At 40.6% G+C, this 20,629-nt stretch overlaps 78 non-coding genes across 78 annotated transcripts; all 78 read left to right on the top strand.

The window, feature by feature from the left end:
- Nucleotides 1-48: 48 nt before the first annotated feature.
- Nucleotides 49-132, top strand: Trnal-cag (transfer RNA leucine (anticodon CAG)). The gene has a single exon. It is a non-coding gene; the product is annotated as a tRNA-Leu (tRNA).
- A 175-nt stretch (nt 133-307) lies between these two features.
- On the top strand, nt 308-391 carry Trnal-cag (transfer RNA leucine (anticodon CAG)). Its single transcript has one exon. It is a non-coding gene; the product is annotated as a tRNA-Leu (tRNA).
- A 174-nt stretch (nt 392-565) lies between these two features.
- Trnal-cag (transfer RNA leucine (anticodon CAG)) lies at nt 566-649 on the top strand. Its single transcript has one exon. It is a non-coding gene; the product is annotated as a tRNA-Leu (tRNA).
- A 175-nt stretch (nt 650-824) lies between these two features.
- On the top strand, nt 825-908 carry Trnal-cag (transfer RNA leucine (anticodon CAG)). Its single transcript has one exon. It is a non-coding gene; the product is annotated as a tRNA-Leu (tRNA).
- A 174-nt stretch (nt 909-1,082) lies between these two features.
- Nucleotides 1,083-1,166, top strand: Trnal-cag (transfer RNA leucine (anticodon CAG)). The gene has a single exon. It is a non-coding gene; the product is annotated as a tRNA-Leu (tRNA).
- Nucleotides 1,167-1,341: 175 nt separating this feature from the next.
- Trnal-cag (transfer RNA leucine (anticodon CAG)) lies at nt 1,342-1,425 on the top strand. The gene has a single exon. It is a non-coding gene; the product is annotated as a tRNA-Leu (tRNA).
- A 175-nt stretch (nt 1,426-1,600) lies between these two features.
- Nucleotides 1,601-1,684, top strand: Trnal-cag (transfer RNA leucine (anticodon CAG)). Its single transcript has one exon. It is a non-coding gene; the product is annotated as a tRNA-Leu (tRNA).
- Nucleotides 1,685-1,857: 173 nt separating this feature from the next.
- Nucleotides 1,858-1,941, top strand: Trnal-cag (transfer RNA leucine (anticodon CAG)). The gene has a single exon. It is a non-coding gene; the product is annotated as a tRNA-Leu (tRNA).
- Nucleotides 1,942-2,115: 174 nt separating this feature from the next.
- On the top strand, nt 2,116-2,199 carry Trnal-cag (transfer RNA leucine (anticodon CAG)). The gene has a single exon. It is a non-coding gene; the product is annotated as a tRNA-Leu (tRNA).
- A 175-nt stretch (nt 2,200-2,374) lies between these two features.
- On the top strand, nt 2,375-2,458 carry Trnal-cag (transfer RNA leucine (anticodon CAG)). Its single transcript has one exon. It is a non-coding gene; the product is annotated as a tRNA-Leu (tRNA).
- Nucleotides 2,459-2,633: 175 nt separating this feature from the next.
- On the top strand, nt 2,634-2,717 carry Trnal-cag (transfer RNA leucine (anticodon CAG)). Its single transcript has one exon. It is a non-coding gene; the product is annotated as a tRNA-Leu (tRNA).
- A 175-nt stretch (nt 2,718-2,892) lies between these two features.
- Nucleotides 2,893-2,976, top strand: Trnal-cag (transfer RNA leucine (anticodon CAG)). The gene has a single exon. It is a non-coding gene; the product is annotated as a tRNA-Leu (tRNA).
- Nucleotides 2,977-3,150: 174 nt separating this feature from the next.
- Nucleotides 3,151-3,234, top strand: Trnal-cag (transfer RNA leucine (anticodon CAG)). Its single transcript has one exon. It is a non-coding gene; the product is annotated as a tRNA-Leu (tRNA).
- Nucleotides 3,235-3,409: 175 nt separating this feature from the next.
- On the top strand, nt 3,410-3,493 carry Trnal-cag (transfer RNA leucine (anticodon CAG)). The gene has a single exon. It is a non-coding gene; the product is annotated as a tRNA-Leu (tRNA).
- Nucleotides 3,494-3,667: 174 nt separating this feature from the next.
- Trnal-cag (transfer RNA leucine (anticodon CAG)) lies at nt 3,668-3,751 on the top strand. The gene has a single exon. It is a non-coding gene; the product is annotated as a tRNA-Leu (tRNA).
- Nucleotides 3,752-3,926: 175 nt separating this feature from the next.
- Trnal-cag (transfer RNA leucine (anticodon CAG)) lies at nt 3,927-4,010 on the top strand. The gene has a single exon. It is a non-coding gene; the product is annotated as a tRNA-Leu (tRNA).
- A 175-nt stretch (nt 4,011-4,185) lies between these two features.
- Nucleotides 4,186-4,269, top strand: Trnal-cag (transfer RNA leucine (anticodon CAG)). Its single transcript has one exon. It is a non-coding gene; the product is annotated as a tRNA-Leu (tRNA).
- Nucleotides 4,270-4,442: 173 nt separating this feature from the next.
- Nucleotides 4,443-4,526, top strand: Trnal-cag (transfer RNA leucine (anticodon CAG)). Its single transcript has one exon. It is a non-coding gene; the product is annotated as a tRNA-Leu (tRNA).
- Nucleotides 4,527-4,700: 174 nt separating this feature from the next.
- On the top strand, nt 4,701-4,784 carry Trnal-cag (transfer RNA leucine (anticodon CAG)). Its single transcript has one exon. It is a non-coding gene; the product is annotated as a tRNA-Leu (tRNA).
- Nucleotides 4,785-4,959: 175 nt separating this feature from the next.
- On the top strand, nt 4,960-5,043 carry Trnal-cag (transfer RNA leucine (anticodon CAG)). The gene has a single exon. It is a non-coding gene; the product is annotated as a tRNA-Leu (tRNA).
- Nucleotides 5,044-5,217: 174 nt separating this feature from the next.
- Nucleotides 5,218-5,301, top strand: Trnal-cag (transfer RNA leucine (anticodon CAG)). Its single transcript has one exon. It is a non-coding gene; the product is annotated as a tRNA-Leu (tRNA).
- A 175-nt stretch (nt 5,302-5,476) lies between these two features.
- On the top strand, nt 5,477-5,560 carry Trnal-cag (transfer RNA leucine (anticodon CAG)). The gene has a single exon. It is a non-coding gene; the product is annotated as a tRNA-Leu (tRNA).
- Nucleotides 5,561-5,734: 174 nt separating this feature from the next.
- Nucleotides 5,735-5,818, top strand: Trnal-cag (transfer RNA leucine (anticodon CAG)). Its single transcript has one exon. It is a non-coding gene; the product is annotated as a tRNA-Leu (tRNA).
- Nucleotides 5,819-5,993: 175 nt separating this feature from the next.
- Nucleotides 5,994-6,077, top strand: Trnal-cag (transfer RNA leucine (anticodon CAG)). The gene has a single exon. It is a non-coding gene; the product is annotated as a tRNA-Leu (tRNA).
- Nucleotides 6,078-6,251: 174 nt separating this feature from the next.
- On the top strand, nt 6,252-6,335 carry Trnal-cag (transfer RNA leucine (anticodon CAG)). The gene has a single exon. It is a non-coding gene; the product is annotated as a tRNA-Leu (tRNA).
- Nucleotides 6,336-6,509: 174 nt separating this feature from the next.
- On the top strand, nt 6,510-6,593 carry Trnal-cag (transfer RNA leucine (anticodon CAG)). Its single transcript has one exon. It is a non-coding gene; the product is annotated as a tRNA-Leu (tRNA).
- Nucleotides 6,594-6,767: 174 nt separating this feature from the next.
- Trnal-cag (transfer RNA leucine (anticodon CAG)) lies at nt 6,768-6,851 on the top strand. The gene has a single exon. It is a non-coding gene; the product is annotated as a tRNA-Leu (tRNA).
- A 175-nt stretch (nt 6,852-7,026) lies between these two features.
- Trnal-cag (transfer RNA leucine (anticodon CAG)) lies at nt 7,027-7,110 on the top strand. Its single transcript has one exon. It is a non-coding gene; the product is annotated as a tRNA-Leu (tRNA).
- Nucleotides 7,111-7,284: 174 nt separating this feature from the next.
- Nucleotides 7,285-7,368, top strand: Trnal-cag (transfer RNA leucine (anticodon CAG)). Its single transcript has one exon. It is a non-coding gene; the product is annotated as a tRNA-Leu (tRNA).
- A 174-nt stretch (nt 7,369-7,542) lies between these two features.
- On the top strand, nt 7,543-7,626 carry Trnal-cag (transfer RNA leucine (anticodon CAG)). The gene has a single exon. It is a non-coding gene; the product is annotated as a tRNA-Leu (tRNA).
- Nucleotides 7,627-7,800: 174 nt separating this feature from the next.
- On the top strand, nt 7,801-7,884 carry Trnal-cag (transfer RNA leucine (anticodon CAG)). Its single transcript has one exon. It is a non-coding gene; the product is annotated as a tRNA-Leu (tRNA).
- A 175-nt stretch (nt 7,885-8,059) lies between these two features.
- Nucleotides 8,060-8,143, top strand: Trnal-cag (transfer RNA leucine (anticodon CAG)). The gene has a single exon. It is a non-coding gene; the product is annotated as a tRNA-Leu (tRNA).
- Nucleotides 8,144-8,317: 174 nt separating this feature from the next.
- Nucleotides 8,318-8,401, top strand: Trnal-cag (transfer RNA leucine (anticodon CAG)). Its single transcript has one exon. It is a non-coding gene; the product is annotated as a tRNA-Leu (tRNA).
- Nucleotides 8,402-8,575: 174 nt separating this feature from the next.
- Trnal-cag (transfer RNA leucine (anticodon CAG)) lies at nt 8,576-8,659 on the top strand. The gene has a single exon. It is a non-coding gene; the product is annotated as a tRNA-Leu (tRNA).
- Nucleotides 8,660-8,833: 174 nt separating this feature from the next.
- Trnal-cag (transfer RNA leucine (anticodon CAG)) lies at nt 8,834-8,917 on the top strand. Its single transcript has one exon. It is a non-coding gene; the product is annotated as a tRNA-Leu (tRNA).
- Nucleotides 8,918-9,091: 174 nt separating this feature from the next.
- Nucleotides 9,092-9,175, top strand: Trnal-cag (transfer RNA leucine (anticodon CAG)). Its single transcript has one exon. It is a non-coding gene; the product is annotated as a tRNA-Leu (tRNA).
- Nucleotides 9,176-9,349: 174 nt separating this feature from the next.
- On the top strand, nt 9,350-9,433 carry Trnal-cag (transfer RNA leucine (anticodon CAG)). Its single transcript has one exon. It is a non-coding gene; the product is annotated as a tRNA-Leu (tRNA).
- Nucleotides 9,434-9,607: 174 nt separating this feature from the next.
- Nucleotides 9,608-9,691, top strand: Trnal-cag (transfer RNA leucine (anticodon CAG)). Its single transcript has one exon. It is a non-coding gene; the product is annotated as a tRNA-Leu (tRNA).
- A 174-nt stretch (nt 9,692-9,865) lies between these two features.
- On the top strand, nt 9,866-9,949 carry Trnal-cag (transfer RNA leucine (anticodon CAG)). The gene has a single exon. It is a non-coding gene; the product is annotated as a tRNA-Leu (tRNA).
- A 174-nt stretch (nt 9,950-10,123) lies between these two features.
- On the top strand, nt 10,124-10,207 carry Trnal-cag (transfer RNA leucine (anticodon CAG)). Its single transcript has one exon. It is a non-coding gene; the product is annotated as a tRNA-Leu (tRNA).
- A 174-nt stretch (nt 10,208-10,381) lies between these two features.
- On the top strand, nt 10,382-10,465 carry Trnal-cag (transfer RNA leucine (anticodon CAG)). The gene has a single exon. It is a non-coding gene; the product is annotated as a tRNA-Leu (tRNA).
- Nucleotides 10,466-10,639: 174 nt separating this feature from the next.
- On the top strand, nt 10,640-10,723 carry Trnal-cag (transfer RNA leucine (anticodon CAG)). The gene has a single exon. It is a non-coding gene; the product is annotated as a tRNA-Leu (tRNA).
- A 174-nt stretch (nt 10,724-10,897) lies between these two features.
- Trnal-cag (transfer RNA leucine (anticodon CAG)) lies at nt 10,898-10,981 on the top strand. Its single transcript has one exon. It is a non-coding gene; the product is annotated as a tRNA-Leu (tRNA).
- Nucleotides 10,982-11,155: 174 nt separating this feature from the next.
- Nucleotides 11,156-11,239, top strand: Trnal-cag (transfer RNA leucine (anticodon CAG)). The gene has a single exon. It is a non-coding gene; the product is annotated as a tRNA-Leu (tRNA).
- Nucleotides 11,240-11,413: 174 nt separating this feature from the next.
- On the top strand, nt 11,414-11,497 carry Trnal-cag (transfer RNA leucine (anticodon CAG)). Its single transcript has one exon. It is a non-coding gene; the product is annotated as a tRNA-Leu (tRNA).
- A 174-nt stretch (nt 11,498-11,671) lies between these two features.
- On the top strand, nt 11,672-11,755 carry Trnal-cag (transfer RNA leucine (anticodon CAG)). The gene has a single exon. It is a non-coding gene; the product is annotated as a tRNA-Leu (tRNA).
- A 174-nt stretch (nt 11,756-11,929) lies between these two features.
- Nucleotides 11,930-12,013, top strand: Trnal-cag (transfer RNA leucine (anticodon CAG)). The gene has a single exon. It is a non-coding gene; the product is annotated as a tRNA-Leu (tRNA).
- Nucleotides 12,014-12,187: 174 nt separating this feature from the next.
- Nucleotides 12,188-12,271, top strand: Trnal-cag (transfer RNA leucine (anticodon CAG)). Its single transcript has one exon. It is a non-coding gene; the product is annotated as a tRNA-Leu (tRNA).
- Nucleotides 12,272-12,445: 174 nt separating this feature from the next.
- Nucleotides 12,446-12,529, top strand: Trnal-cag (transfer RNA leucine (anticodon CAG)). Its single transcript has one exon. It is a non-coding gene; the product is annotated as a tRNA-Leu (tRNA).
- Nucleotides 12,530-12,703: 174 nt separating this feature from the next.
- On the top strand, nt 12,704-12,787 carry Trnal-cag (transfer RNA leucine (anticodon CAG)). Its single transcript has one exon. It is a non-coding gene; the product is annotated as a tRNA-Leu (tRNA).
- Nucleotides 12,788-12,961: 174 nt separating this feature from the next.
- Trnal-cag (transfer RNA leucine (anticodon CAG)) lies at nt 12,962-13,045 on the top strand. The gene has a single exon. It is a non-coding gene; the product is annotated as a tRNA-Leu (tRNA).
- A 174-nt stretch (nt 13,046-13,219) lies between these two features.
- Nucleotides 13,220-13,303, top strand: Trnal-cag (transfer RNA leucine (anticodon CAG)). Its single transcript has one exon. It is a non-coding gene; the product is annotated as a tRNA-Leu (tRNA).
- A 174-nt stretch (nt 13,304-13,477) lies between these two features.
- On the top strand, nt 13,478-13,561 carry Trnal-cag (transfer RNA leucine (anticodon CAG)). The gene has a single exon. It is a non-coding gene; the product is annotated as a tRNA-Leu (tRNA).
- A 174-nt stretch (nt 13,562-13,735) lies between these two features.
- Trnal-cag (transfer RNA leucine (anticodon CAG)) lies at nt 13,736-13,819 on the top strand. Its single transcript has one exon. It is a non-coding gene; the product is annotated as a tRNA-Leu (tRNA).
- Nucleotides 13,820-13,993: 174 nt separating this feature from the next.
- Nucleotides 13,994-14,077, top strand: Trnal-cag (transfer RNA leucine (anticodon CAG)). Its single transcript has one exon. It is a non-coding gene; the product is annotated as a tRNA-Leu (tRNA).
- A 174-nt stretch (nt 14,078-14,251) lies between these two features.
- Nucleotides 14,252-14,335, top strand: Trnal-cag (transfer RNA leucine (anticodon CAG)). The gene has a single exon. It is a non-coding gene; the product is annotated as a tRNA-Leu (tRNA).
- A 174-nt stretch (nt 14,336-14,509) lies between these two features.
- Trnal-cag (transfer RNA leucine (anticodon CAG)) lies at nt 14,510-14,593 on the top strand. Its single transcript has one exon. It is a non-coding gene; the product is annotated as a tRNA-Leu (tRNA).
- A 174-nt stretch (nt 14,594-14,767) lies between these two features.
- On the top strand, nt 14,768-14,851 carry Trnal-cag (transfer RNA leucine (anticodon CAG)). The gene has a single exon. It is a non-coding gene; the product is annotated as a tRNA-Leu (tRNA).
- A 174-nt stretch (nt 14,852-15,025) lies between these two features.
- On the top strand, nt 15,026-15,109 carry Trnal-uag (transfer RNA leucine (anticodon UAG)). The gene has a single exon. It is a non-coding gene; the product is annotated as a tRNA-Leu (tRNA).
- Nucleotides 15,110-15,283: 174 nt separating this feature from the next.
- Trnal-cag (transfer RNA leucine (anticodon CAG)) lies at nt 15,284-15,367 on the top strand. Its single transcript has one exon. It is a non-coding gene; the product is annotated as a tRNA-Leu (tRNA).
- A 174-nt stretch (nt 15,368-15,541) lies between these two features.
- Trnal-cag (transfer RNA leucine (anticodon CAG)) lies at nt 15,542-15,625 on the top strand. Its single transcript has one exon. It is a non-coding gene; the product is annotated as a tRNA-Leu (tRNA).
- Nucleotides 15,626-15,799: 174 nt separating this feature from the next.
- Trnal-cag (transfer RNA leucine (anticodon CAG)) lies at nt 15,800-15,883 on the top strand. Its single transcript has one exon. It is a non-coding gene; the product is annotated as a tRNA-Leu (tRNA).
- A 174-nt stretch (nt 15,884-16,057) lies between these two features.
- Trnal-cag (transfer RNA leucine (anticodon CAG)) lies at nt 16,058-16,141 on the top strand. Its single transcript has one exon. It is a non-coding gene; the product is annotated as a tRNA-Leu (tRNA).
- Nucleotides 16,142-16,315: 174 nt separating this feature from the next.
- Nucleotides 16,316-16,399, top strand: Trnal-cag (transfer RNA leucine (anticodon CAG)). Its single transcript has one exon. It is a non-coding gene; the product is annotated as a tRNA-Leu (tRNA).
- Nucleotides 16,400-16,573: 174 nt separating this feature from the next.
- Nucleotides 16,574-16,657, top strand: Trnal-cag (transfer RNA leucine (anticodon CAG)). The gene has a single exon. It is a non-coding gene; the product is annotated as a tRNA-Leu (tRNA).
- A 174-nt stretch (nt 16,658-16,831) lies between these two features.
- Nucleotides 16,832-16,915, top strand: Trnal-cag (transfer RNA leucine (anticodon CAG)). Its single transcript has one exon. It is a non-coding gene; the product is annotated as a tRNA-Leu (tRNA).
- Nucleotides 16,916-17,089: 174 nt separating this feature from the next.
- Nucleotides 17,090-17,173, top strand: Trnal-cag (transfer RNA leucine (anticodon CAG)). The gene has a single exon. It is a non-coding gene; the product is annotated as a tRNA-Leu (tRNA).
- Nucleotides 17,174-17,347: 174 nt separating this feature from the next.
- Trnal-cag (transfer RNA leucine (anticodon CAG)) lies at nt 17,348-17,431 on the top strand. The gene has a single exon. It is a non-coding gene; the product is annotated as a tRNA-Leu (tRNA).
- A 174-nt stretch (nt 17,432-17,605) lies between these two features.
- Trnal-cag (transfer RNA leucine (anticodon CAG)) lies at nt 17,606-17,689 on the top strand. The gene has a single exon. It is a non-coding gene; the product is annotated as a tRNA-Leu (tRNA).
- A 174-nt stretch (nt 17,690-17,863) lies between these two features.
- Trnal-cag (transfer RNA leucine (anticodon CAG)) lies at nt 17,864-17,947 on the top strand. Its single transcript has one exon. It is a non-coding gene; the product is annotated as a tRNA-Leu (tRNA).
- A 174-nt stretch (nt 17,948-18,121) lies between these two features.
- Trnal-cag (transfer RNA leucine (anticodon CAG)) lies at nt 18,122-18,205 on the top strand. The gene has a single exon. It is a non-coding gene; the product is annotated as a tRNA-Leu (tRNA).
- A 174-nt stretch (nt 18,206-18,379) lies between these two features.
- Trnal-cag (transfer RNA leucine (anticodon CAG)) lies at nt 18,380-18,463 on the top strand. The gene has a single exon. It is a non-coding gene; the product is annotated as a tRNA-Leu (tRNA).
- A 174-nt stretch (nt 18,464-18,637) lies between these two features.
- On the top strand, nt 18,638-18,721 carry Trnal-cag (transfer RNA leucine (anticodon CAG)). The gene has a single exon. It is a non-coding gene; the product is annotated as a tRNA-Leu (tRNA).
- Nucleotides 18,722-18,895: 174 nt separating this feature from the next.
- On the top strand, nt 18,896-18,979 carry Trnal-cag (transfer RNA leucine (anticodon CAG)). Its single transcript has one exon. It is a non-coding gene; the product is annotated as a tRNA-Leu (tRNA).
- A 432-nt stretch (nt 18,980-19,411) lies between these two features.
- On the top strand, nt 19,412-19,495 carry Trnal-cag (transfer RNA leucine (anticodon CAG)). The gene has a single exon. It is a non-coding gene; the product is annotated as a tRNA-Leu (tRNA).
- Nucleotides 19,496-19,669: 174 nt separating this feature from the next.
- Trnar-ccg (transfer RNA arginine (anticodon CCG)) lies at nt 19,670-19,753 on the top strand. The gene has a single exon. It is a non-coding gene; the product is annotated as a tRNA-Arg (tRNA).
- Nucleotides 19,754-20,185: 432 nt separating this feature from the next.
- Nucleotides 20,186-20,272, top strand: Trnal-cag (transfer RNA leucine (anticodon CAG)). The gene has a single exon. It is a non-coding gene; the product is annotated as a tRNA-Leu (tRNA).
- A 171-nt stretch (nt 20,273-20,443) lies between these two features.
- On the top strand, nt 20,444-20,527 carry Trnal-cag (transfer RNA leucine (anticodon CAG)). The gene has a single exon. It is a non-coding gene; the product is annotated as a tRNA-Leu (tRNA).
- Nucleotides 20,528-20,629: the final 102 nt, after the last annotated feature.

A 20,629-nucleotide genomic window follows, 5' to 3' on the forward strand; every position in this document is an offset into this window, starting at 1 on the left:
TAGATATTCTTTAGAGTATTCAATGTTGAACGGAGACGAGTAAAAGTTGTCAGGATGGCCGAGCGGTCTAAGGCGCTGCGTTCAGGTCGCAGTCGGGTGTTCCCGGCGTGGGTTCGAATCCCACTTCTGACAACAAAAGATGATGCTAGAATTTTTTATAAAATCCAAAGTGTAAAATTCGCATAAAGAAGCTGCACTGATATTGCCGCATATGAATGAATTTTGTTACATTAATGACAAAAGACAAAATTTTGCATAGTTAGATATTCTTTAGAGTATTCAATGTTGAACGGAGACGAGTAAATGTGTCAGGATGGCCGAGCGGTCTAAGGCGCTGCGTTCAGGTCGCAGTCGGGTGTTCCCGGCGTGGGTTCGAATCCAACTTCTGACAACAAAAGCTGATGCTTGAATTTTTATAAAATCCAAAGTGTAAAATTCGCACAAAGAAGCTGCACTGATATTGCCGCATATGAAGGAATTTTGTTACATTAATGACAAAAGACAAAATTTTGCATAGTTAGATATTCTTTAGAGTATTCAATGTTGAACGGAGACGAGTAAATGTGTCAGGATGGCCGAGCGGTCTAAGGCGCTGCGTTCAGGTCGCAATCGGGTGTTCCCGGCATGGGTTCGAATCCCACTTCTGACAACAAAAGACCATGCTAGAATTTTTTATAAAATCCAAAGTGTAAAATTCGCATAAAGAAGCTGCACTGATATTGCCGCATATGAATGAATTTTGTTACATTAATGACAAAAGACAAAATTTTGCATAGTTAGATATTCTTTAGAGTATTCAATGTTGAACGGAGACGAGTAAATGTGTCAGGATGGCCGAGCGGTCTAAGGCGCTGCGTTCAGGTCGCAGTCGGGTGTTCCCGGCGTGGGTTCGAATCCCACTTCTGACAACAAAAGCTGATGCTTGAATTTTTATAAAATCCAAAGTGTAAAATTCGCACAAAGAAGCTGCACTGATATTGCCGCATATGAATGAATTTTGTTACATTAATGACAAAAGACAAAATTTTGCATAGTTAGATATTCTTTAGAGTATTCAATGTTGAACGGAGACGAGTAAATGTGTCAGGATGGCCGAGCGGTCTAAGGCGCTGCGTTCAGGTCGCAGTCGGGTGTTCCCGGCGTGGGTTCGAATCCCACTTCTGACAACAAAAGATGATGCTAGAATTTTTTATAAAATCCAAAGTGTAAAATTCGCATAAAGAAGCTGCTCTGATATTGCCGCATATGAATGAATTTTGTTACATTAATGACAAAAGACAAAATTTTGCATAGTTAGATATTCTTTAGAGTATTCAATGTTGAACGGAGACGAGTAAATGTGTCAGGATGGCCGAGCGGTCTAAGGCGCTGCGTTCAGCTCGCAGTCGGGTGTTCCCGGCGTGGGTTCGAATCCCACTTCTGACAACAAAAGATGATGCTAGAATTTTTTATAAAATCCAAAGTGTAAAATTCGCATAAAGAAGCTGCACTGATATTGCCGCATATGAATGAATTTTGTTACATTAATGACAAAAGACAATATTTTGCATAGTTAGATATTCTTTAGAGTATTCAATGTTGAACGGAGACGAGTAAATGTGTCAGGATGGCCGAGCGGTCTAAGGCGCTGCGTTCAGGTCGCAGTCGGGTGTTCCCGGCGTGGGTTCGAATCCCACTTCTTACAACAAAAGCTGATGCTTGAATTTTTATAAAATCCAAAGTGTAAAATTCGCATAAAGAAGCTGCACTGATATTGCCGCATATGAATGAATTTTGTTACATTAATGACAAAAGACAAAATTGTGCATAGTTAGATATTCTTTAGAGTATTCAATGTTGAACGGAGACGATTAATGTGTCAGGATGGCCGAGCGGTCTAAGGCGCTGCGTTCAGGTCGCAGTCGGGTGTTCCCGGCGTGGGTTCGAATCCCTCTTCTGACAACAAAAGCTGATGCTTGAATTTTTATAAAATCCAAAGTGTAACATTCGCATAAAGAAGCTGCACTGATATTGCCGCATATGAATGAATTTTGTTACATTAATGACAAAAGACAAAATTTTGCATAGTTAGATATTCTTTAGAGTATTCAATGTTGAACGGAGACGAGTAAATGTGTCAGGATGGCCGAGCGGTCTAAGGCGCTGCGTTCAGCTCGCAGTCGGGTGTTCCCGGCGTGGGTTCGAATCCCACTTCTGACAACAAAAGATGATGCTAGAATTTTTTATGAAATCCAAAGTGTAAAATTCGCATAAAGAAGCTGCACTGATATTGCCGCATATGAATGAATTTTGTTACATTAATGACAAAAGACAAAATTGTGCATAGTTAGATATTCTTAACAGTATTCAATGTTGAACGGAGACGAGTAAATGTGTCAGGATGGCCGAGCGGTCTAAGGCGCTGCGTTCAGGTCGCAGTCGGGTGTTCCCGGCGTGGGTTCGAATCCCACTTCTGACAACAAAAGCTGATGCTTGAATTTTTATAAAATCCAAAGTGTAAAATTCGCACAAAGAAGCTGCACTGATATTGCCGCATATGAATGAATTTTGTTACATTAATGACAAAAGACAAAATTTTGCATAGTTAGATATTCTTTAGAGTATTCAATGTTGAACGGAGACGAGTAAAAGTTGTCAGGATGGCCGAGCGGTCTAAGGCGCTGCGTTCAGGTCGCAGTCGGGTGTTCCCGGCGTGGGTTCGAATCCCACTTCTGACAACAAAAGATGATGCTAGAATTTTTTATAAAATCCAAAGTGTAAAATTCGCATAAAGAAGCTGCACTGATATTGCCGCATATGAATGAATTTTGTTACATTAATGACAAAAGACAAAATTTTGCATAGTTAGATATTCTTTAGAGTATTCAATGTTGAACGGAGACGAGTAAATGTGTCAGGATGGCCGAGCGGTCTAAGGCGCTGCGTTCAGGTCGCAGTCGGGTGTTCCCGGCGTGGGTTCGAATCCAACTTCTGACAACAAAAGCTGATGCTTGAATTTTTATAAAATCCAAAGTGTAAAATTCGCACAAAGAAGCTGCACTGATATTGCCGCATATGAAGGAATTTTGTTACATTAATGACAAAAGACAAAATTTTGCATAGTTAGATATTCTTTAGAGTATTCAATGTTGAACGGAGACGAGTAAATGTGTCAGGATGGCCGAGCGGTCTAAGGCGCTGCGTTCAGGTCGCAATCGGGTGTTCCCGGCATGGGTTCGAATCCCACTTCTGACAACAAAAGACCATGCTAGAATTTTTTATAAAATCCAAAGTGTAAAATTCGCATAAAGAAGCTGCACTGATATTGCCGCATATGAATGAATTTTGTTACATTAATGACAAAAGACAAAATTTTGCATAGTTAGATATTCTTTAGAGTATTCAATGTTGAACGGAGACGAGTAAATGTGTCAGGATGGCCGAGCGGTCTAAGGCGCTGCGTTCAGGTCGCAGTCGGGTGTTCCCGGCGTGGGTTCGAATCCCACTTCTGACAACAAAAGCTGATGCTTGAATTTTTATAAAATCCAAAGTGTAAAATTCGCACAAAGAAGCTGCACTGATATTGCCGCATATGAATGAATTTTGTTACATTAATGACAAAAGACAAAATTTTGCATAGTTAGATATTCTTTAGAGTATTCAATGTTGAACGGAGACGAGTAAATGTGTCAGGATGGCCGAGCGGTCTAAGGCGCTGCGTTCAGGTCGCAGTCGGGTGTTCCCGGCGTGGGTTCGAATCCCACTTCTGACAACAAAAGATGATGCTAGAATTTTTTATAAAATCCAAAGTGTAAAATTCGCATAAAGAAGCTGCTCTGATATTGCCGCATATGAATGAATTTTGTTACATTAATGACAAAAGACAAAATTTTGCATAGTTAGATATTCTTTAGAGTATTCAATGTTGAACGGAGACGAGTAAATGTGTCAGGATGGCCGAGCGGTCTAAGGCGCTGCGTTCAGCTCGCAGTCGGGTGTTCCCGGCGTGGGTTCGAATCCCACTTCTGACAACAAAAGATGATGCTAGAATTTTTTATAAAATCCAAAGTGTAAAATTCGCATAAAGAAGCTGCACTGATATTGCCGCATATGAATGAATTTTGTTACATTAATGACAAAAGACAATATTTTGCATAGTTAGATATTCTTTAGAGTATTCAATGTTGAACGGAGACGAGTAAATGTGTCAGGATGGCCGAGCGGTCTAAGGCGCTGCGTTCAGGTCGCAGTCGGGTGTTCCCGGCGTGGGTTCGAATCCCACTTCTTACAACAAAAGCTGATGCTTGAATTTTTATAAAATCCAAAGTGTAAAATTCGCATAAAGAAGCTGCACTGATATTGCCGCATATGAATGAATTTTGTTACATTAATGACAAAAGACAAAATTGTGCATAGTTAGATATTCTTTAGAGTATTCAATGTTGAACGGAGACGATTAATGTGTCAGGATGGCCGAGCGGTCTAAGGCGCTGCGTTCAGGTCGCAGTCGGGTGTTCCCGGCGTGGGTTCGAATCCCACTTCTGACAACAAAAGCTGATGCTTGAATTTTTATAAAATCCAAAGTGTAAAATTCGCACAAAGAAGCTGCACTGATATTGCCGCATATGAATGAATTTTGTTACATTAATGACAAAAGACAAAATTTTGCATAGTTAGATATTCTTTAGAGTATTCAATGTTGAACGGAGACGAGTAAATGTGTCAGGATGTCCGAGCGGTCTAAGGCGCTGCGTTCAGCTCGCAGTCGGGTGTTCCCGGCGTGGGTTCGAATCCCACTTTTGACAACAAAAGATGATGCTAGAATTTTTTATAAAATCCAAAGTGTAAAATTCGCATACAGAAGCTGCACTGATATTGCCGCATATGAATGAATTTTGTTACATTAATGACAAAAGACAAAATTTTGCATAGTTAGATATTCTTTAGAGTATTCAATGTTGAACGGAGACGAGTAAATGTGTCAGGATGGCCGAGCGGTCTAAGGCGCTGCGTTCAGGTCGCAGTCGGGTGTTCCCGGCGTGGGTTCGAATCCAACTTCTGACAACAAAAGCTGATGCTTGAATTTTTATAAAATCCAAAGTGTAAAATTCGCACAAAGAAGCTGCACTGATATTGCCGCATATGAATGAATTTTGTTACATTAATGACAAAAGACAAAATTTTGCATAGTTAGATATTCTTTAGAGTATTCAATGTTGAACGGAGAACAGTAAATGTGTCAGGATGGCCGAGCGGTCTAAGGCGCTGCGTTCAGGTCGCAGTCGGGTGTTCCCGGCGTGGGTTCGAATCCCACTTCTGACAACAAAAGATGATGCTAGAATTTTTTATAAAATCCAAAGTGTAAAATTCGCATAAAGAAGCTGCACTGATATTGCCGCATATGAATGAATTTTGTTACATTAATGACAAAAGACAAAATTTTGCATAGTTAGATATTCTTTAGAGTATTCAATGTTGAACGGAGACGAGTAAATGTGTCAGGATGGCCGAGCGGTCTAAGGCGCTGCGTTCAGGTCGCAGTCGGGTGTTCCCGGCGTGGGTTCGAATCCCACTTCTGACAACAAAAGCTGATGCTTGAATTTTTATAAAATCCAAAGTGTAAAATTCGCACAAAGAAGCTGCACTGATATTGCCGCATATGAATGAATTTTGTTACATTAATGACAAAAGACAAAATTTTGCATAGTTAGATATTCTTTAGAGTATTCAATGTTGAACGGAGACGAGTAAATGTGTCAGGATGGCCGAGCGGTCTAAGGCGCTGCGTTCAGGTCGCAGTCGGGTGTTCCGGGCGTGGGTTCGAATCCCACTTCTGACAACAAAAGATGATGCTAGAATTTTTTATGAAATCCAAAGTGTAAAATTCGCATAAAGAAGCTGCACTGATATTGCCGCATATGAATGAATTTTGTTACATTAATGACAAAAGACAAAATTTTGCATAGTTAGATATTCTTTAGAGTATTCAATGTTGAACGGAGACGAGTAAATGTGTCAGGATGGCCGAGCGGTCTAAGGCGCTGCGTTCAGGTCGCAGTCGGGTGTTCCCGGCGTGGGTTCGAATCCCACTTCTGACAACAAAAGCTGATGCTTGAATTTTTATAAAATCCAAAGTGTAAAAATCGCATAAAGAAGCTGCACTGATATTGCCGCATATGAATGAATTTTGTTACATTAATGACAAAAGACAAAATTTTGCATAGTTAGATATTCTTTAGAGTATTCAATGTTGAACGGAGACGAGTAAATGTGTCAGGATGGCCGAGCGGTCTAAGGCGCTGCGTTCAGGTCGCAGTCGGGTGTTCCCGGCGTGGGTTCGAATCCCACTTCTGACAACAAAAGCTGATGCTTGAATTTTTATAAAATCCAAAGTGTAAAATTCGCATAAAGAAGCTGCACTGATATTGCCGCATATGAATGAATTTTGTTACATTAATGACAAAAGACAAAATTTTGCATAGTTAGATATTCTTAAGAGTATTCAATGTTGAACGGAGACGAGTAAATGTGTCAGGATGGCCGAGCGGTCTAAGGCGCTGCGTTCAGGTCGCAGTCGGGTGTTCCCGGCGTGGGTTCGAATCCCACTTCTGACAACAGAAGCTGATGCTTGAATTTTTATAAAATCCAAAGTGTAAAATTCGCATAAAGAAGCTGCACTGATATTGCCGCATATGAATGAATTTTGTTACATTAATGACAAAAGACAAAATTTTGCATAGTTAGATATTCTTTAGAGTATTCAATGTTGAACGGAGACGAGTAAATGTGTCAGGATGGCCGAGCGGTCTAAGGCGCTGCGTTCAGGTCGCAGTCGGGTGTTCCCGGCGTGGGTTCGAATCCCACTTCTGACAACAAAAGATGATGCTTGAATTTTTATAAAATCCAAAGTGTAAAATTCGCATAAAGAAGCTGCACTGATATTGCCGCATATGAATGAATTTTGTTACATTAATGACAAAAGACAAAATTTTGCATAGTTAGATATTCTTTAGAGTATTCAATGTTGAACGGAGACGAGTAAAATGAGTCAGGATGGCCGAGCGGTCTAAGGCCCTGCGTTCAGGTCGCAGTCGGGTGTTCCCGGCGTGGGTTCGAATCCCTCTTCTGACAACAAAAGCTGATGCTTGAATTTTTATAAAATCCAAAGTGTAAAATTCGCATAAAGAAGCTGCACTGATATTGCCGCATATGAATGAATTTTGTTACATTAATGACAAAAGACAAAATTTTGCATAGTTAGATATTCTTAAGAGTATTCAATGTTGAACGGAGACGAGTAAATGTGTCAGGATGGCCGAGCGGTCTAAGGCGCTGCGTTCAGGTCGCAGTCGGGTGTTCCCGGCGTGGGTTCGAATCCCACTTCTGACAACAGAAGCTGATGCTTGAATTTTTATAAAATCCAAAGTGTAAAATTCGCATAAAGAAGCTGCACTGATATTGCCGCATATGAATGAATTTTGTTACATTAATGACAAAAGACAAAATTTTGCATAGTTAGATATTCTTTAGAGTATTCAATGTTGAACGGAGACGAGTAAATTTGTCAGGATGGCCGAGCGGTCTAAGGCGCTGCGTTCAGGTCGCAGTCGGGTGTTCCCGGCGTGGGTTCGAATCCCACTTCTGACAACAAAAGATGATGCTTGAATTTTTATAAAATCCAAAGTGTAAAATTCGCATAAAGAAGCTGCACTGATATTGCCGCATATGAATGAATTTTGTTACATTAATGACAAAAGACAAAATTTTGCATAGTTAGATATTCTTAAGAGTATTCAATGTTGAACGGAGACGAGTAAATGTGTCAGGATGGCCGAGCGGTCTAAGGCGCTGCGTTCAGGTCGCAGTCGGGTGTTCCCGGCGTGGGTTCGAATCCCACTTCTGACAACAAAAGCTGATGCTTGAATTTTTATAAAATCCAAAGTGTAAAATTCGCATAAAGAAGCTGCACTGATATTGCCGCATATGAATGAATTTTGTTACATTAATGACAAAAGACAAAATTTTGCATAGTTAGATATTCTTTAGAGTATTCAATGTTGAACGGAGACGAGTAAAATGAGTCAGGATGGCCGAGCGGTCTAAGGCGCTGCGTTCAGGTCGCAGTCGGGTGTTCCCGGCGTGGGTTCGAATCCCTCTTCTGACAACAAAAGCTGATGCTTGAATTTTTATAAAATCCAAAGTGTAAAATTCGCATAAAGAAGCTGCACTGATATTGCCGCATATGAATGAATTTTGTTACATTAATGACAAAAGACAAAATTTTGCATAGTTAGATATTCTTTAGAGTATTCAATGTTGAACGGAGACGAGTAAATGTGTCAGGATGGCCGAGCGGTCTAAGGCGCTGCGTTCAGGTCGCAGTTGGGTGTTCCCGGCGTGGGTTCGAATCCCACTTCTGACAACAAAAGCTGATGCTTGAATTTTTATAAAATCCAAAGTGTAAAATTCGCATAAAGAAGCTGCACTGATATTGCCGCATATGAATGAATTTTGTTACATTAATGACAAAAGACAAAATTTTGCATAGTTAGATATTCTTTAGAGTATTCAATGTTGAACGGAGACGAGTAAATGTGTCAGGATGGCCGAGCGGTCTAAGGCGCTGCGTTCAGGTCGCAGTCGTGTGTTCCCGGCGTGGGTTCGAATCCCACTTCTGACAACAAAAGCTGATGCTTGAATTTTTATAAAATCCAAAGTGTAAAATTCGCATAAAGAAGCTGCACTGATATTGCCGCATATGAATGAATTTTGTTACATTAATGACAAAAGACAAAATTTTGCATAGTTAGATATTCTTAAGAGTATTCAATGTTGAACGGAGACGAGTAAATGTGTCAGGATGGCGTAGCGGTCTAAGGCGCTGCGTTCAGGTCGCAGTCGGGTGTTCCCGGCGTGGGTTCGAATCCCACTTCTGACAACAAAAGCTGATGCTTGAATTTTTATAAAATCCAAAGTGTAAAATTCGCATAAAGAAGCTGCACTGATATTGCCGCATATGAATGAATTTTGTTACATTAATGACAAAAGACAAAGTTTTGCATAGTTAGATATTCTTTAGAGTATTCAATGTTGAACGGAGACGAGTGAATGTGTCAGGATGGCCGAGCGGTCTAAGGCGCTGCGTTCAGGTCGCAGTCGGGTGTTCCCGGCGTGGGTTCGAATCCCACTTCTGACAACAAAAGCTGATGCTTGAATTTTTATAAAATCCAAAGTGTAAAATTCGCATAAAGAAGCTGCACTGATATTGCCGCATATGAATGAATTTTGTTACATTAATGACAAAAGACAAAATTTTGCATAGTTAGATATTCTTAAGAGTATTCAATGTTGAACGGAGACGAGTAAATGTGTCAGGATGGCCGAGCGGTCTAAGGCGCTGCGTTCAGGTCGCAGTCGGGTGTTCCCGGCGTGGGTTCGAATCCCACTTCTGACAACAAAAGCTGATGCCTGAATTTTTATAAAATCCAAAGTGTAAAATTCGCATAAAGAAGCTGCACTGATATTGCCGCATATGAATGAATTTTGTTACATTAATGACAAAAGACAAAATTTTGCATAGTTAGATATTCTTTAGAGTATTCAATGTTGAACGGAGACGAGTAAATGTGTCAGGATGGCCGAGCGGTCTAAGGCGCTGCGTTCAGGTCGCAGTCGGGTGTTCCCGGCGTGGGTTCGAATCCCACTTCTGACAACAAAAGCTGATGCTTGAATTTTTATAAAATCCAAAGTGTAAAATTCGCATAAAGAAGCTGCACTGATATTGCCGCATATGAATGAATTTTGTTACATTAATGACAAAAGACAAAATTTTGCATAGTTAGATATTCTTAAGAGTATTCAATGTTGAACGGAGACGAGTAAATGTGTCAGGATGGCCGAGCGGTCTAAGGCGCTGCGTTCAGGTCGCAGTCGGGTGTTCCCGGCGTGGGTTCGAATCCCACTTCTGACAACAAAAGCTGATGCTTGAATTTTTATAAAATCCAAAGTGTAAAATTCGCATAAAGAAGCTGCACTGATATTGCCGCATATGAATGAATTTTGTTACATTAATGACAAAAGACAAAATTTTTCATAGTTAGATATTCTTTAGAGTATTCAATGTTGAACGGAGACGAGTAAATGTGTCAGGATGGCCGAGCGGTCTAAGGCGCTGCGTTCAGGTCGCAGTCGGGTGTTCCCGGCGTGGGTTCGAATCCCACTTCTGACAACAAAGGCTGATGCTTGAATTTTTATAAAATCCAAAGTGTAAAATTCGCATAAAGAAGCTGCACTGATATTGCCGCATATGAATGAATTTTGTTACATTAATGACAAAAGACAAAATTTTGCATAGTTAGATATTCTTTAGAGTATTCAATGTTGAACGGAGACGAGTAAATGTGTCAGGATGGCCGAGCGGTCTAAGGCGCTGCGTTCAGGTCTCAGTCGGGTGTTCCCGGCGTGGGTTCGAATCCCACTTCTGACAACAAAAGCTGATGCTTGAATTTTTATAAAATCCAAAGTGTAAAATTCGCATAAAGAAGCTGCACTGATATTGCCGCATATGAATGAATTTTGTTACATTCATGACAAAAGACAAAATTTTGCATAGTTAGATATTCTTTAGAGTATTCAATGTTGAACGGAGCCGAGTAAATGTGTCAGGATGGCCGAGCGGTCTAAGGCGCTGCGTTCAGGTCGCAGTCGGGTGTTCCGGGCGTGGGTTCGAATCCCACTTCTGACAACAAAAGCTGATGCTTGAATTTTTATAAAATCCAAAGTGTAAAATTCGCATAAAGAAGCTGCACTGATATTGCCGCATATGAATTAATTTTGTTACATTAATGACAAAAGAAATAATTTTGCATAGTTAGATATTCTTTAGAGTATTCAATGTTGAACGGAGACGAGTAAATGTGTCAGGATGGCCGAGCGGTCTAAGGCGCTGCGTTCAGGTCGCAGTCGGGTGTTCCCGGCGTGGGTTCGAATCCCACTTCTGACAACAAAAGCTGATGCTTGAATTTTTATAAAATCCAAAGTGTAAAATTCGCATAAAGAAGCTGCACTGATATTGCCGCATATGAATGAATTTTGTTACATTAATGACAAAAGACAAAATTTTGCATAGTTAGATATTCTTTAGAGTATTCAATGTTGAACGGAGACGAGTAAATGTGTCAGGATGGCCGAGCGGTCTAAGGCGCTGCGTTCAGGTCGCAGTCGGGTGTTCCCGGCGTGGGTTCGAATCCCACTTCTGACAACAAAAGCTGATGCTAGAATTTTTATAAAATCCAAAGTGTAAAATTCGCATAAAGAAGCTGCACTGATATTGCCGCATATGAATGAATTTTGTTACATTAATGACAAAAGACAAAATTTTGCATAGTTAGATATTCTTAAGAGTATTCAATGTTGAACGGAGACGAGTAAATGTGTCAGGATGGCCGAGCGGTCTAAGGCGCTGCGTTCAGGTCGCAGTCGGGTGTTCCCGGCGTGGGTTCGAATCCCACTTCTGACAACAAAAGCTGATGCTTGAATTTTTATAAAATCCAAAGTGTAAAATTCGCATAAAGAAGCTGCACTGATATTGCCGCATATGAATGAATTTTGTTACATTAATGACAAAAGACAAAATTTTGCATAGTTAGATATTCTTTAGAGTATTCAATGTTGAACGGAGACGAGTGAATGTGTCAGGATGGCCGAGCGGTCTAAGGCGCTGCGTTCAGGTCGCAGTCGGGTGTTCCCGGCGTGGGTTCGAATCCCACTTCTGACAACAAAAGCTGATGCTTGAATTTTTATAAAATCCAAAGTGTAAAATTCGCATAAAGAAGCTGCACTGATATTGCCGCATATGAATGAATTTTGTTACATTAATGACAAAAGACAAAATTTTGCATAGTTAGATATTCTTTAGAGTATTCAATGTTGAACGGAGACGAGTGAATGTGTCAGGATGGCCGAGCGGTCTAAGGCGCTGCGTTCAGGTCGCAGTCGGGTGTTCCCGGCGTGGGTTCGAATCCCACTTCTGACAACAAAAGCTGATGCTTGAATTTTTATAAAATCCAAAGTGTAAAATTCGCATAAAGAAGCTGCACTGATATTGCCGCATATGAATGAATTTTGTTACATTAATGACAAAAGACAAAATTTTGCATAGTTAGATATTCTTAAGAGTATTCAATGTTGAACGGAGACGAGTAAATGTGTCAGGATGGCCGAGCGGTCTAACGCGCTGCGTTCAGGTCGCAGTCGGGTGTTCCCGGCGTGGGTTCGAATCCCACTTCTGACAACAAAAGCTGATGCCTGAATTTTTATAAAATCCAAAGTGTAAAATTCGCATAAAGAAGCTGCACTGATATTGCCGCATATGAATGAATTTTGTTACATTAATGACAAAAGACAAAATTTTGCATAGTTAGATATTCTTTAGAGTATTCAATGTTGAACGGAGACGAGTAAATGTGTCAGGATGGCCGAGCGGTCTAAGGCGCTGCGTTCAGGTCGCAGTCGGGTGTTCCCGGCGTGGGTTCGAATCCCACTTCTGACAACAAAAGCTGATGCTAGAATTTTTATAAAATCCAAAGTGTAAAATTCGCATAAAGAAGCTGCACTGATATTGCCGCATATGAATGAATTTTGTTACATTAATGACAAAAGACAAAATTTTGCATAGTTAGATATTCTTTAGAGTATTCAATGTTGAACGGAGACGAGTAAATGTGTCAGGATGGCCGAGCGGTCTAAGGCGCTGCGTTCAGGTCGCAGTCGGGTTTTCCCGGCGTGGGTTCGAATCCCACTTCTGACAACAAAAGCTGATGCTTGAATTTTTATAAAATCCAAAGTGTAAAATTCGCATAAAGAAGCTGCACTGATATTGCCGCATATGAATGAATTTTGTTACATTAATGACAAAAGACAAAATTTTGCATAGTTAGATATTCTTTAGAGTATTCAATGTTGAACGGAGACGAGTAAATGTGTCAGGATGGCCGAGCGGTCTAAGGCGCTGCGTTCAGGTCGCAGTCGGGTGTTCCCGGCGTGGGTTCGAATCCCACTTCTGACAACAAAAGCTGATGCTTGAATTTTTATAAAATCCAAAGTGTAAAATTCGCATAAAGAAGCTGCACTGATATTGCCGCATATGAATGAATTTTGTTACATTAATGACAAAAGACAAAATTTTGCATAGTTAGATATTCTTAAGAGTATTCAATGTTGAACGGAGACAAGTAAATGTGTCAGGATGGCCGAGCGGTCTAAGGCGCTGCGTTCAGGTCGCAGTCGGGTGTTCCCGGCGTGGGTTCGAATCCCACTTCTGACAACAAAAGCTGATGCTTGAATTTTTATAAAATCCAAAGTGTAAAATTCGCATAAAGAAGCTGCACTGATATTGCCGCATATGAATGAATTTTGTTACATTAATGACAAAAGACAAAATTTTGCATAGTTAGATATTCTTTAGAGTATTCAATGTTGAACGGAGACGAGTAAATGTGTCAGGATGGCCGAGCGGTCTAAGGCGCTGCGTTCAGGTCGCAGTCGGGTGTTCCCGGCGTGGGTTCGAATCCCACTTCTGACAACAAAAGCTGATGCTTGAATTTTTATAAAATCCAAAGTGTAAAATTCGCATAAAGAAGCTGCACTGATATTGCGGCATATGAATGAATTTTGTTACATTAATGACAAAAGACAAAATTTTGCATAGTTAGATATTCTTAAGAGTATTCAATGTTGAACGGAGACGAGTAAATGTGTCAGGATGGCCGAGCGGTCTAAGGCGCTGCGTTCAGGTCGCAGTCGGGTGTTCCCGGCGTGGGTTCGAATCCCACTTCTGACAACAAAAGCTGATGCTTGAATTTTTATAAAATCCAAAGTGTAAAATTCGCATAAAGAAGCTGCACTGATATTGCCGCATATGAATGAATTTTGTTACATTAATGACAAAAGACAAAATTTTGCATAGTTAGATATTCTTTAGAGTATTCAATGTTGAACGGAGACGAGTGAATGTGTCAGGTTGGCCGAGCGGTCTACGGCGCTGCGTTCAGGTCGCAGTCGGGTGTTCCCGGCGTGGGTTCGAATCCCACTTCTGACAACAAAAGCTGATGCTTGAATTTTTATAAAATCCAAAGTGTAAAATTCGCATAAAGAAGCTGCACTGATATTGCCGCATATGAATGAATTTTGTTACATTAATGACAAAAGACAAAATTTTGCATAGTTAGATATTCTTAAGAGTATTCAATGTTGAACGGAGACGAGTAAATGTGTCAGGATGGCCGAGCGGTCTAAGGCGCTGCGTTCAGGTCGCAGTCGGGTGTTCCCGGCGTGGGTTCGAATCCCACTTCTGACAACAAAAGCTGATGCCTGAATTTTTATAAAATCCAAAGTGTAAAATTCGCATAAAGAAGCTGCACTGATATTGCCGCATATGAATGAATTTTGTTACATTAATGACAAAAGACAAAATTTTGCATAGTTAGATATTCTTTAGAGTATTCAATGTTGAACGGAGACGAGTAAATGTGTCAGGATGGCCGAGCGGTCTAAGGCGCTGCGTTCAGGTCGCAGTCGGGTGTTCCCGGCGTGGGTTCGAATCCCACTTCTGACAACAAAAGCTGATGCTTGAATTTTTATAAAATCCAAAGTGTAAAATTCGCATAAAGAAGCTGCACTGATATTGCCGCATATGAATGAATTTTGTTACATTAATGACAAAAGACAAAATTTTGCATAGTTAGATATTCTTTAGAGTATTCAATGTTGAACGGAGACGAGTAAATGTGTCAGGATGGCCGAGCGGTCTAAGGCGCTGCGTTCAGGTCGCAGTCGGGTGTTCCCGGCGTGGGTTCGAATCCCACTTCTGACAACAAAAGATGATGCTAGAATTTTTATAAAATCCAAAGTGTAAAATTCGCATAAAGAAGCTGCACTGATATTGCCGCATATGAATGAATTTTGTTACATTAATGACAAAAGACAAAATTTTGCATAGTTAGATATTCTTAAGAGTATTCAATGTTGAACGGAGACGAGTAAATGTGTCAGGATGGCCGAGCGGTCTAAGGCGCTGCGTTTAGGTCGCAGTCGGGTGTTCCCGGCGTGGGTTCGAATCCCACTTCTGACAACAAAAGCTGATGCTTGAATTTTTATAAAATCCAAAGTGTAAAATTCGCATAAAGAAGCTGCACTGATATTGCCGCATATGAATGAATTTTGTTACATTAATGACAAAAGACAAAATTTTGCATAGTTAGATATTCTTTAGAGTATTCAATGTTGAACGGAGACGAGTAAATGTGTCAGGATGGCCGAGCGGTCTAAGGCGCTGCGTTCAGGTCGCAGTCGGGTGTTCCCGGCGTGGGTTCGAATCCCACTTCTGACAACAAAAGCTGATGCTTGAATTTTTATAAAATCCAAAGTGTAAAATTCGCATAAAGAAGCTGCACTGATATTGCCGCATATGAATGAATTTTGTTACATTAATGACAAAAGACAAAATTTTGCATAGTTAGATATTCTTTAGAGTATTCAATGTTGAACGGAGACGAGTAAATGTGTCAGGATGGCTGAGCGGTCTAAGGCGCTGCGTTCAGGTCGCAGTCGGGTGTTCCCGGCGTGGGTTCGAATCCCACTTCTGACAACAAAAGCTGATGCTTGAATTTTTATAAAATCCAAAGTGTAAAATTCGCATAAAGAAGCTGCACTGATATTGCCGCATATGAATGAATTTTGTTACATTAATGACAAAAGACAAAATTTTGCATAGTTAGATATTCTTTAGAGTATTCAATGTTGAACGGAGACGAGTAAATGTGTCAGGATGGCCGAGCGGTCTAAGGCGCTGCGTTCAGGTCGCAGTCGGGTGTTCCCGGCGTGGGTTCGAATCCCACTTCTGACAACAAAAGCTGATGCTTGAATTTTTATAAAATCCAAAGTGTAAAATTCGCATAAAGAAGCTGCACTGATATTGCCGCATATGAATGAATTTTGTTACATTAATGACAAAAGACAAAATTTTGCATAGTTAGATATTCTTTAGAGTATTCAATGTTGAACGGAGACGGGTAAATGTGTCAGGATGGCCGAGCGGTCTAAGGCGCTGCGTTCAGGTCGCAGTCGGGTGTTCCCGGCGTGGGTTCGAATCCCACTTCTGACAACAAAAGATGATGCTAGAATTTTTATAAATTCCAAAGTGTAAAATTCGCATAAAGAAGCTGCACTGATATTGCCGCAAATGAATGAATTTTGTTACATTAATGACAAAAGACAAAATTTGGCATAGTTAGATATTCTTTAGAGTATTCAATGTTGAACGGAGACGAGTAAATGTGTCAGGATGGCCGAGCGGTCTAAGGCGCTGCGTTCAGGTCGCAGTCGGGTGTTCCCGGCGTGGGTTCGAATCCCACTTCTGACAACAAAAGCTGATGCTTGAATTTTTATAAAATCCAAAGTGTAAAATTCGCATAAAGAAGCTGCACTGATATTGCCGCATATGAATGAATTTTGTTACATTAATGACAAAAGACAAAATTTTGCATAGTTAGATATTCTTTAGAGTATTCAATGTTGAACGGAGACGAGTAAATGTGTCAGGATGGCCGAGCGGTCTAAGGCGCTGCGTTCAGGTCGCAGTCGGGTGTTCCCGGCGTGGGTTCGAATCCCACTTCTGACAACAAAAGCTGATGCTTGAATTTTTATAAAATCCAAAGTGTAAAATTCGCATAAAGAAGCTGCACTGATATTGCGGCATATGAATGAATTTTGTTACATTAATGACAAAAGACAAAATTTTGCATAGTTAGATATTCTTTAGAGTATTCAATGTTGAACGGAGACGAGTAAATGTGTCAGGATGGCCGAGCGGTCTAAGGCGCTGCGTTCAGGTCGCAATCGGGTGTTCCCGGCGTGGGTTCGAATCCCACTTCTGACAACAAAAGCTGATGCTTGAATTTTTATAAAATCCAAAGTGTAAAATTCGCATAAAGAAGCTGCACTGATATTGCCGCATATGAATGAATTTTGTTACATTAATGACAAAAGACAAAATTTTGCATAGTTAGATATTCTTTAGAGTATTCAATGTTGAACGGAGACGAGTAAATGTGTCAGGATGGCCGAGCGGTCTAAGGCGCTGCGTTCAGGTCGCAGTCGGGTGTTCCCGGCGTGGGTTCGAATCCCACTTCTGACAACAAAAGCTGATGCTTGATTTTTTATAAAATCCAAAGTGTAAAATTCGCATAATGAAGCTGCACTGATATTGCCGCATATGAATGAATTTTGTTACATTAATGACAAAAGACAAAATTTTGCATAGTTAGATATTCTTAAGAGTATTCAATGTTGAACGGAGACGAGTAAATGTGTCAGGATGGCCGAGCGGTCTAAGGCGCTGCGTTCAGGTCGCAGTCGGGTGTTCCCGGCGTGGGTTCGAATCCCACTTCTGACAACAAAAGCTGATGCTTGAATTTTTATAAAATCCAAAGTGTAAAATTCGCATAAAGAAGCTGCACTTATATTGCCGCATATGAATGAATTTTGTTACATTAATGACAAAAGACAAAATTTTGCATAGTTAGATATTCTTTAGAGTATTCAATGTTGAACGGAGAAGAGTAAATGTGTCAGGATGGCCGAGCGGTCTAAGGCGCTGCGTTCAGGTCGCAGTCGGGTGTTCCCGGCGTGGGTTCGAATCCCACTTCTGACAACAAAAGCTGATGCTTGAATTTTTATAAAATCCAAAGTGTAAAATTCGCATAAAGAAGCTGCACTGATATTGCCGCATATGAATGAATTTTGTTACATTAATGACAAAAGACAAAATTTTGCATAGTTAGATATTCTTAAGAGTATTCAATGTTGAACGGAGACGAGTAAATGTGTCAGGATGGCCGAGCGGTCTAAGGCGCTGCGTTCAGGTCGCAGTCGGGTGTTCCCGGCGTGGGTTCGAATCCCACTTCTGACAACAAAAGCTGATGCCTGAATTTTTATAAAATCCAAAGTGTAAAATTCGCATAAAGAAGCTGCACTGATATTGCCGCATATGAATGAATTTTGTTACATTAATGACAAAAGACAAAATTTTGCATAGTTAGATATTCTTTAGAGTATTCAATGTTGAACGGAGACGAGTAAATGTGTCAGGATGGCCGAGCGGTCTAAGGCGCTGCGTTCAGGTCGCAGTCGGGTGTTCCCGGCGTGGGTTCGAATCCCACTTCTGACAACAAAAGCTGATGCTTGAATTTTTATAAAATCCAAAGTGTAAAATTCGCATAAAGAAGCTGCACTTATATTGCCGCATATGAATGAATTTTGTTACATTAATGACAAAAGACAAAATTTTGCATAGTTAGATATTCTTTAGAGTATTCAATGTTGAACGGAGACGAGTAAATGTGTCAGGATGGCCGAGCGGTCTAAGGCGCTGCGTTCAGGTCGAAGTCGGGTGTTCCCGGCGTGGGTTCGAATCCCACTTCTGACAACAAAAGCTGATGCTTGAATTTTTATAAAATCCAAAGTGTAAAATTCGCATAAAGAAGCTGCACTGATATTGCCGCATATGAATGAATTTTGTTACATTAATGACAAAAGACAAAATTTTGCATAGTTAGATATTCTTAAGAGTATTCAATGTTGAACGGAGACGAGTAAATGTGTCAGGATGGCCGAGCGGTCTAAGGCGCTGCGTTCAGGTCGCAGTCGGGTGTTCCCGGCGTGGGTTCGAATCCCACTTCTTACAACAAAAGCTGATGCTTGAATTTTTATAAAATCCAAAGTGTAAAATTCGCATAAAGAAGCTGCACTGATATTGCCGCATATGAATGAATTTTGTTACATTAATGACAAAAGACAAAATTTTGCATAGTTAGATATTCTTAAGAGTATTCAATGTTGAACGGAGACGAGTAAATGTGTCAGGATGGCCGAGCGGTCTAAGGCGCTGCGTTCAGGTCGCAGTCGGGTGTTCCCGGCGTGGGTTCGAATCCCACTTCTGACAACAAAAGCTGATGCTTGAATTTTTATAAAATCCAAAGTGTAAAATTCGCATAAAGAAGCTGCACTGATATTGCCGCATATGAATGAATTTTGTTACATTAATGACAAAAGACAAAATTTTGCATAGTTTGATATTCTTTAGAGTATTCAATGTTGAACGGAGACGAGTAAATGTGTCAGGATGGCCGAGCGGCCTAAGGCGCTGCGTTCAGGTCGCAGTCGGGTGTTCCCGGCGTGGGTTGGAATCCCACTTCTTACAACAAAAGCTGATGCTTGAATTTTTATAAAATCCAAAGTTTAAAATTCGCATAAAGAAGCTGCACTGATATTGCCGCATATGAATGAATTTTGTTACATTAATGACAAAAGACAAAATTTTGCATAGTTAGATATTCTTTAGAGTATTCAATGTTGAACGGAGACGAGTAAATGTGTCAGGATGGCTGAGCGGTCTAAGGCGCTGCGTTCAGGTCGCAGTCGGGTGTTCCCGGCGTGGGTTCGAATCCCACTTCTGACAACAAAAGCTGATGCTTGAATTTTTATAAAATCCAAAGTGTAAAATTCGCATAAAGAAGCTGCACTGATATTGCCGCATATGAATGAATTTTGTTACATTAATTACAAAAGACAAAATTTTGCATAGTTAGATATTCTTTAGAGTATTCAATGCTGAACGGAGACGAGTAAATGTGTCAGGATGGCTGAGCGGTCTAAGGCGCTGCGTTCCGGTCGCAGTCGGGTGTTCGCGGCGTGGGTTCGAATCCCACTTCTGACAACAAAAGATGATGCTAGAATTTTTATAAAATCCAAAGTGTAAAATTCGCATAAAGAAGCTGCACTGATATTGCCGTATATGAATGAATTTTGTTACATTAATGACAAAAGACAAACTTTTGCATAGTTAGATATTCTTAAGAGTATTCAATGTTGAACGGAGACGTGTAAATGTGTCAGGATGCCCGAGCGGTCTAAGGCGCCGCGTTCAGGTCGCAGTCGGGTGTTCCCGGCGTGGGTTCGAATCGTACTTCTGACAACAAAAGATGTTGCTAGAATTTTTATAAAATCCAAAGTGTAAAATTCGCATAAAGAAGCTGCACTGATACTGCCGCATATGAATGAATTTTGTTACATTAATGACAAAAGACAAAATTTTGCATAGTTAGATATTCTTTAGAGTATTCAATTTTGAACGGAGACGAGTAAATGTGTCAGGATGGCCGAGCGGCCTAAGGCGGTGCGTTCAGGTCGCAGTCGGGTGTTCCCGGCGTGGGTTCGAATCCCACTTCTTACGACAATAGCTGATGCTTGCATTTTTATAAAATCCAACGTGTAAAATGCGCATAAAGAATCTGCACTGATATTGCCGCAAATGAATGAATTTTGTTTCCCTTATGACAAAAGACAAAATTTTGCATAGTTAGATATTCTTAAGACTATTCAATGTTGAACGGAGACGAGTAAATGTGTCAGGATGGCTGAACGGTCTAAGGCGCTGCGTTCAGGTCGCAGTCGGGTGTTCCCGGCGTGGGTTCGAATCCCACTTCTGACAACAAAAGCTGATGCTTGAACGTTTATAAAATCCAAAGTGTAAAATTCGCATAAAGAAGCTGCACTGATATTGCAGCATATGAATGAATTTTGTTACATTAAT

This window comes from Euprymna scolopes, chromosome 32 (assembly GCF_053919585.1).
Source record: "Euprymna scolopes isolate OS-2025 chromosome 32, ASM5391958v1, whole genome shotgun sequence".
NCBI classification, from domain to species: domain Eukaryota; kingdom Metazoa; phylum Mollusca; class Cephalopoda; order Sepiida; family Sepiolidae; genus Euprymna; species Euprymna scolopes.